Source organism: Ctenocephalides felis, unplaced genomic scaffold (assembly GCF_003426905.1).
Source record: "Ctenocephalides felis isolate EL2017-DRISC unplaced genomic scaffold, ASM342690v1 CF-g0.4_SCAFFOLD_03687, whole genome shotgun sequence".
In the NCBI taxonomy this organism is placed as follows: Eukaryota; Metazoa; Arthropoda; class Insecta; order Siphonaptera; family Pulicidae; genus Ctenocephalides; species Ctenocephalides felis.
This window is the reverse complement of record NW_020539841.1, coordinates 31,649-40,799: the sequence shown is the minus strand read 5'-3', so window position 1 is coordinate 40,799 and position 9,151 is coordinate 31,649. Positions and strand designations below refer to the sequence as shown.

Genomic DNA, 9,151 nt, shown 5'->3' with positions numbered 1-9,151 from the left:
CACAATTGGTGCAGGTTCCTTAATTTTTTGTCCTGGTTTTGGTTTTGGTGCCTCTTTTTGTTTGGGGACCTCCTTAGGCTTGGTTCTTTTGGTGCTGGTTTAGGAGTAGTCGTTGTCGGTTTGGTGGTTTCTGGTGCCTTTGTCGGCTTGGAGGTTCTGGTTTAGGTTTGGCAAGGTTCTTTGGGCTTCTGGGCGTCCTTTGGAGGTTCTTTAGGGAAGTCCTTGGTGGGCTTTGGTGCTTCAGTTGGTTTGGGTGTAGGCTTTGGTGCTTCTTTAGGCTTTGGCACTTCTGTTGTTTAGGAACTTCCTTCTGTTTGGCACTTCTTTCAACGACCTCCTTTTGTTTAGGGACTTCCTTCACCTTAGGTGCTTCCTTACCTTCGGCACCTCCTTACCTTAGGTACTTCCTTTACCTTAGGAGTCTCCTTTACCTTTTCCCAGCAACATCCAATCCCTCGCCCTCATAAGTGACCTTAGACACTCTGATCTTCGAAGATTTGGGCATAGGTACTCGTGCCAAATAGTTATTAAATGGTGACCCCAAATACAGATATCCATCGGAATGAGGTAAGGCATGCGAGATGCCTTTGACGTCTCCTGTCATCGAATGCATCGATCCCAAAATTTTGCCGTTGTAATCGACGTGCAAAATCGTCAAACGTTTTGGGGAAATTACTGACGTCAACATTTCAAAGTTACCCCACTGTAAAAGATATACAAGATATACAAAACACTTCTATTTTCTTAAAACTTAACTACTAACGACCAAAAAAAATTTTTGCGACAAAAAATTGACGTGACCATCAAGGTCGTGGTAGCGACGTCGTCCGATTAAAACAATACGTGGTTACACATTTTGTACCCTCTACTTTAAAATAGTATCACCAAAAAAATTCCAATGGTGAAGTTGTACTAGTACAGTAGAACTCCAATTATCCGAATTAATGGTGACCGGACCCATTCGGATAATCAAATATTCGGATAATCGGAGTTTGTTTTTAAAATTACCGTTGGAGAAAAAAAAAGTTACGTTTTGATATTGCACTATTTTTTTATTGAATTAAATGAAAGAAACATGACATTTTCACATGTTTGAATATAAATAAAATGTACTTATGTACAAGTTTAGAAATAAAAATCATTGTTTTGTAAACATCTCCGTCAAATCAAAACAAACAATGTGCCTACACTGGCTTTGCTGGTGGAAGAATAATAGCGCACTTATTGTTAGACTTTTTTTGGACAATTTTTTTTCTGAAAGTGATTCGGATAATCGGCGATTCGGATAGTCAGAGTTCGGATAATTGGAGTTCGGATGATTGGAGTTCGGATGATTGGAGTTCTACTGTATATGTATATTTCTTCTATCTACTTACATAATATTTGGCCTTCTGAAGATACTCGTTAGGGTAAATTTCGTTAGCCTTCTCCAGTATCAAGTCAACAGAATGCAATAACCGTACAAGAACTTTACGTAACAATGGAAAAGGTGCCATCGAATGGAAAATAGCAGGATGGTCGTCATCGCACGATTGCACCAATGGCACTAGAATGCCTTCGTTGTCTTTCAAGGGCGTCAGGTTGTCGGGCAAACCTGGAAATAAATGATAAAAATATTTTGCAATGTTTTTGGTAAAGAAAAACTGCTGATGCAGTCTAAAACTGTTGCAGGTTGACTAAAAATGTTGCAGGTTGTCTAAAAACTGTTGCAGATTGTCTGAAAACTGTTGCAGATTGTCTAAAAACTGTTGCAGATCATCTAAAAACTGTTGCAGATCATCTAAAAACTGTTGCAGATTGTCTAAAAACTGTTGCAGATTGTCTAAAAACTGTTGCAGATTGTCTAAAAACTGTTGCAGATCATCTAAAACTGATGTAGATCGTCTAAAAAAATGATCGCAGATCGTCCAAGACAGTTGCAAATCCTCCAAAACAGTTCCTGATCGTCCGAGACAGTTCCTGATCCTCCAAAACAGTTCCAGATCGTCCAAGTTCCTACTCAAGCAAAACAGTTACATATTATTTAAAACAGCCTCAGGTTACCTAAATTGTTGCAAATTGCCCAAAAACGTTGCATGGCGTCCAAATCAGTTCCTGGTCCTACAAAACCGTTCCAGATTATCGAAAAATGTTCTAAATCGTCCAAGAATATTTTAAATCGTCTAAGATTGTTTCAAATGGTCCAAAAATGTTGTGAATCGTTAAAAAAATATTCTAAATTGTCCCAGGATGCTCCAGATTGACGAGGGTTGCTCCACATTGTCCAGGAATGCTTCAGATTAACCAGGGATGCTCCAAATCGTCCAGGGATACTCTGAATTGTCCGATGATGCTACAGATTGTCTAGAGATGCTCCAGGTCGTTCTGGAATGCTGCAAACTGTCCTGGGATGCTCCAAATTATCCAAGAACACTCCAGATCGTCCAAAAACACTCCAGATCGTCCAAAAACACTCCAGATCGTCCAAAAAACACTCCAGATCGTCCAAAAAACACTCCAGATCGTCCAAAAACACTCCAGATCGTCCAAAAACACTCCAGATCGTCCAAAAACACTCCAGATCGTCCCAGAGTGCTCCAAATTGTACCAGAGTGCTCCAGATTATTCAAGAATGGTACAAATCGACCAAGAATGGATAAATCGTCCAAGAGTGCTACAAATTATTTAAAAACGCTCCAAATTATCCAGGAACACTCCAGATCATCCAAGGATGATGCAAATTATCTAGAGACGCTTCAAATCGTCCAGGATAGCTCAAAAATCGTCCGAAAGTTCTCCAGATTATCCAGGGATGCACCAAATTATTCAGGGATGATTCAAAGAGTCCGGCGATGCTCCAAATCGTTCAAAAATGTTGTGGAGAGTCCAATAATGTTATGCGTCGTCCAAAAATGCTGTTAATGGTCCAAGAATATTCTGGATCGTCTAAGAATGCTCTACATAGCCCAAAAATGCTCCAAATCCTTCGAAAATGTTCTAAACTGTCCGAAAATACCCTAAAATGCCCTAAACTATCAAAACTGTCTAAAACATGTTTTCAAATTGTCTTAAAAGCACTTTCTGAATTGTTTCATCAAAAAATGTTGCAGGCTGTCTCAATGTTGTATATAGACTAAAATGGTAGCATATAATCTAAAAATATTATGTGGCTTCATGAAATATTTTTTTCATTTTACCTGGTAGTCCAGCCAAGAAGAGTTCGGTCCTGCCACTCTTCGGGCCCTTCAAATGATGTTTGATAAGCCTGGAAGCTGCAGTTTCAGAAATCACCAAAAAGTCTTCATCAGGGGCTCAAAACTAAACCATTTGCAATCCAAATTCCATCCAAGAGCACCTTATTCTTCTTGGTCGCTTGCGAGTAATGGAATAATCTGGGGAAAAAAATTACATGTAATAATACACCTAAGTCTGTTTTTACACGGTCTTTTTGTACACGGTTTTGATATAACACGGTTTGAAAATTGAATATTTTTTAATTTTTTTACACGATTTTATTCCATTTAGCACGATTTGAAATTTTATGTACTTAAAGTTTCTTTGTCAAATTTAATTTTTGCGAAGTATGTTCATATCACAAAAAAGTATTTATGAAAGAAAAAAGTCTGAAACCATCGATAGTATCGATAGTTTGCGAACACTACCTTAAAGATTTAAGTGAATTCCCCTTTAGCGCGTACAAACAATTTTTACTGGTCAAAGCAAATGTGAATAGCACTAATTTAGGGGAATTATTATTAAAATAAGGATGAATTCTTGTACTTGAAAATTCTTGTTTTTCACTAATTTTAATAGGTTTTAGAGAGTAGGACAAATCACCCATTTTTGTATAAGATCAATGTTTTTTTTTACACGTTTTTTTTTACACGGCTTCATCTGGAACCAATCTACCGTGTAAAAACAGACTAAGGTGTATATAGTATAAAATTAAATCTTTTACCCTTACCTTCCCGAAGGGTTCATCAAAACAGTATAAAGTCCATCTTCCAAGCTCACATCGCTGCTGGAATCGGTCCAATAGATATCACCATTTTTAGCAACGGCGACACTGTTGAAAATCCTTGGTTTACGTCCATTGATGACTTCATCTTTGGACACCAATTGAGTCTTTTTACCAAGTTCTACATCGACTTTCCAGATACCCAAATAGGCGTCTGATACAATCAGTTCTTTGTCGTTTATGAACTGCATGCCTAATGGACGGCCGCAGATTTTATCCTGGTATTCACCTTCTGCGGTAAAAGATGGATGAAATAAATTTGGTAAACAAAATAATATTTTTATGGTTATTTACCGCATGGTTTTCCAATTTGTGCAACATGTACGACATTGCCGTCCACAAGTTTGGCAATTTGTCCGTGGAGAGTTGTGTATAGTTCGTTTTTGTGTACTAGTAAATGTTCGGGTCCTACTATTTTGTTTAAATATAATTCTCGGCATTGTCTAGTAAGTTGTTTAATTCTAGGGGACCTTCTAGTTTTTGAATAGCTGGTACACTTAAAAAGGATAATATATATATATATATATATATATATACAAGTATATATATATATATATATATATATATATATATATATCGTATATATATACAAAGTGTCCCAGAACTCAATTTGCCCAGAACTAAATGTGAGCGAAATGTGTGATTTTCAGGTTTTTATTTTTTTACTCAAAATTTTTTCATAAGACTATCAGGTATTTTAGCATTTTACAATCCTGTATAAATGCGCCAAATTTTGATGAAACTTGCCAACAGACTTCAATACGTTTTTTTTTAAAGGAGTGCCTCTCAAAGTCAACGGATGTTAAAAATTTTAAATTCATGATTCAGCAGAAAGTCTTAAGGGGGTATTCTACTGTAGAAGCATGAATTTTGCCCGGTTTTTGAAGCGCTGTATAAAGGAAACAAATAATATTTTTACTATCGATTTTTTATTATTTGTTTATTGATATTTTATTATTACATAAAAAAATTATTAAAGAAAAAAAATTAAAATTCACAAAGTTATGAGCAGTCAAAGTGGAAGTTCCCAAAAAAGAGGGTGTCCTGGCGTACATGATTCCAACCCTCCTGGTGATTTGAAACATAAAAAATAGATGGATTCTTAATTATAATAGATGCCGCTATCGTATGAACCTTGAATAAGTTAAAAAAAAATTTTTTGTTTGAATGGCGGCAGTTTGAAAAAAAAATTCTTTTTTCATGTTTTTTTTTAACAATTCCGAATTTTTTAAAAATACTAAATGAAAAGTTATAGTTTTGGGAAAGGTCCATAAAAGTCGCGATAAAGCGATGTATAGAGAAGATTCTCTCCAAATTTGAAGTAAATCGGTTCATTAGAACTCGAGATATCTTTACCGCCAGCTCGAAAAAAGTAGTTTCGAGAAAAACGCGTTCAAAGTTTTGAGACTCGGTCGGACCCGAATCGAGGCCACGTCACTAAAACGGATATAACTCAGGAAATAATAGTAATGTTGAAAAATCCTTTTAATGACATATTTTTGAATAACTAAACTTTGAAAATATGAAAAAAAAATTTTTTCGATTTTTTCAGAATTCTACAGTAGAATACCTCCTTAATTCTTGAAAACTCGGGGCAATTGAGTCATTATTTTTGACTGTGGTCTTAGAAATTTTATTTGCGATTATGAATTCAAAGTTTAAAAAAACAAAAGTAATAAAAATCAACCTCAGTAACTGAAAAATGGTCACAATTTCACCAAAGCTCTAGCTCTTAAAACTCTTGAAAGCTCATAATTTCCAAACAATGTAAGATTTTTTATCTAATTGAGGTTGAGTTCTGGGACACCCTGGATATTAGCTGTTTATAATACCTGAATTCAGAGAATTCGGCTATCGGTGGAATTCCTGGTAAAAATGCTAAAAGTGCAAAAAAAATTGCACTGGACAGTGTAAAACAAAACAATCGTTTGCAGCAACCCATTATTGCAGATCTGAAACAACAAAATATGTAAATATAAAAATTATATGTTTTAGAGATTTTTTACGTTACTTTGCACTTTAAGGATTTCGGATTTGAATTTAACGCTTCTAGTGCTAAAGGCTTTTTTAAGTAAGTGATCTTTGTGCAATTATATCTTTCGAGTTCAATCTAATTGTGCACAGTGAGCAAATAAAATGTAAAATATATATTTGCAACTCTATATTACGATATAAACTATTCATCGATTAAAGATGAAACCAAATGCACAAGGTGTGTATTTGAAAAAGCAAATTTGAAATCAATTTAGTAGTTTAGGAGTCCATTTGGAGCAAATATTGTGATACATACTTATATATTGCTAATACACAAATATGAGTATAAGTTTTGACTAGTAAGAAATATAATAAATAATGAAATTGAGTATTTTTTATCCTAATAATTAATCTTATTAGTTGAAGATCAAAATTATGGGTTTACTCTATGATAATTACTTCATTCGCACATCTGCAAGTGCATTATTTAAATTGTATAGAAGAAATTTTCAGCTTTCGTCAACTGAGAAGCTAATTCCTGTATTACAACTAAAAATTTATATATGGTTTGGAATGTAATTTACACATTGACATTGAATCGAAGTAATTTGCACATTGAAAATAAGCAATTCAACATAATATATATATATATATATATATATATATATATATATATAATATATGATATAGTCGCTTTACATTGAAAAAAGTACGTAGAAACCATTTAGCCTCTACATAAACATGAGTGCAATCTTTGAAGTAAAAAAAAAATCTTATGAAGAAGATAATGATGAAATTACATCTTTCCAGACTTTGATCACAAGAGAAAAATAGCTTTTTGTGAATATATAAAAGATTTTCCAATTAGAATCCTTTTTGTGCAATCCTAGTGACAGACATAACCTAAAAAAAAATAATTATTGATCCTGCACAAAACCTTTACGTAAGCACCTGCAAAACACCTCAAACACCTGAAATACTTACAAAATCCTCAAAAACACCTGCAAAACACCAACTTACATCAATAATATCAATTACAACACCAAAAAATCCAACTTACATCAACAATCCTTTACCGACTCCTCACGAATCCCGAAACATATGTCGTCTACACTAAATTCTAAATAACAAAACAAATAAAATAAAAACTTGTATTAATCTTTTATTACTATCACAGCCCGTTCAAAGTGCATTTGATAATAATTAAAATGCACGAATTTCTTTTACGAATTGACAACTCGACAGAGACGGCGTTTTGCTGACATGACATGTCATGTGGACACAGGTGATAAAAGATGGCGTCGGAATTAATGACACGTCGGCGCTTTTTGTCGTTTTTTAAAATCCGCAGACGAAGTTGAGATAATTTTAACACTTGGGTAAATACGAGATTATAATTGGAATTGGTTTGTTTAATTTTGAATTAAAAATAAAGACTTGGACTGTAGATAAATAAGTATGACTTGGACGTCGTAGTTGTAGTAACGGCAAATGGCGTTAAGTGAAGTTGGGTTTTATATGCAATTTTTTTTTTAGTTATTATTTTTTACAAATATGTTTATATGTAAACAAATATAAAATATACTAAAACACATATTACATGTATATTTACAAAAATATATATAAACCATTTATGTAAAAACTTTTTTAGCCATGATACAAACCATGGTTGTAATATAGGATAAGAAGTTTTTGTTCGCGGTATAAAGATACCTCTTCTTGTTACAGCTAAAATATATATTATATGTATATATATATATAAAATATATATATATATATATATATATATATATATATATATATACTAGCTGACCCGACATACGTTGCCCTGTACTCACGTCAATAATTCAAAAATTCCAAATTTTTTAATATCCTATCCTATACTTTTTAATATCCTATTTGATGTCCTAGTTTTTTGATACATCAACATCATAAAAAATTAAAAAAAATATATATATAATATCTACAGTAAAAGATCAATATCACACTTGATTTTACCACACAACATAATTGCTCAAATAATTTAGTCTATAATTTTCATAATCTCGTACGATATATCAGTTGCTTTTAAGCAATTATAATTTCTAAAGTACATTTCTCATACTAAAAATATAATAAACATTACTGTTTATGTTCAAACCTTAGGTGAATTAATTTGTAAAATCTAGTTCTTCAATCTAAGATCAATTTGCTAAATATGCCATATCCAATGACAAACAAATGAATTTTTGATACATTAAACAAAAATCTAAATCATTTTTTTGCTAAGTAGACATATTTTTTGTATTATAAAATAATTTAGTAAAGTAAACCAATAAGCAGTTTTTTATTTAACTGAATTATATAATTCCATCTGCCAAACATATACTGTAGACTGCATCTTATATTATTTTAATTTCTGGCACATCTCACCTGCTTTTCAGCAATAATAATGTAGACATAACATTTTTCTTGTATATTATATTCTAATATTATCTAGGCTCATAATGTCACCTAAATTCAAATTTCAAGTGAGTTAACATTTCTAGCAGATTACAGCTCAAAAGTTTTCAATGCCAGAGAATAATAAGTGTATTTTTGTAGTTTTTGCCATAATTTTTACAATATTACTATACTTTTATAGCTAATTAAATCTTAAAAATTTCTTTGACAAACTCTAAAAAGATTTATCAAAATCCGAATAACCGTTTAGGAGGTGTATCAAATCATACACCCGGACAGAAAATTTTATTATATAAGGATATATATATATATATATATATATATATACATATATAGTATCTTAATTAAATATGTATATGTTTTATTTTAATAATAGAATGGCAATAGTGATGATTGGTATTTGTAAAAAACAATATTAATAATATTTCCCCTGTGAAATAAATATACATAAAATCGAATCCACCTGTTAAAATCGGTTTATATATAATAAGGACCATGTTAGGCACGTGAGACATTTGATCAATCAGGAGAGTCCGCGATTGTCGTCGGCAATGTTCGCTCAGACATGTGACGTCACACACTCTTCTGTTTACAACGAGAAAAATATAAGGTCTACACTTGATGGCAGTATGTTTTTATTAGCTCTTTTCATACTCATATAAGTCAATTAAAACAATATATATATATATATATATATAATATATATATATATATATATATATATATATATGCAAACAA

General features: G+C 32.4%; 1 pseudogene; it reads right to left on the bottom strand.

The window, feature by feature from the left end:
* Window positions 1-73: 73 nt before the first annotated feature.
* LOC113390891 lies at window positions 74-5,949 on the bottom strand (annotated as a pseudogene).
* Between the last annotated feature and the right edge of the window lie 3,202 nt (window positions 5,950-9,151).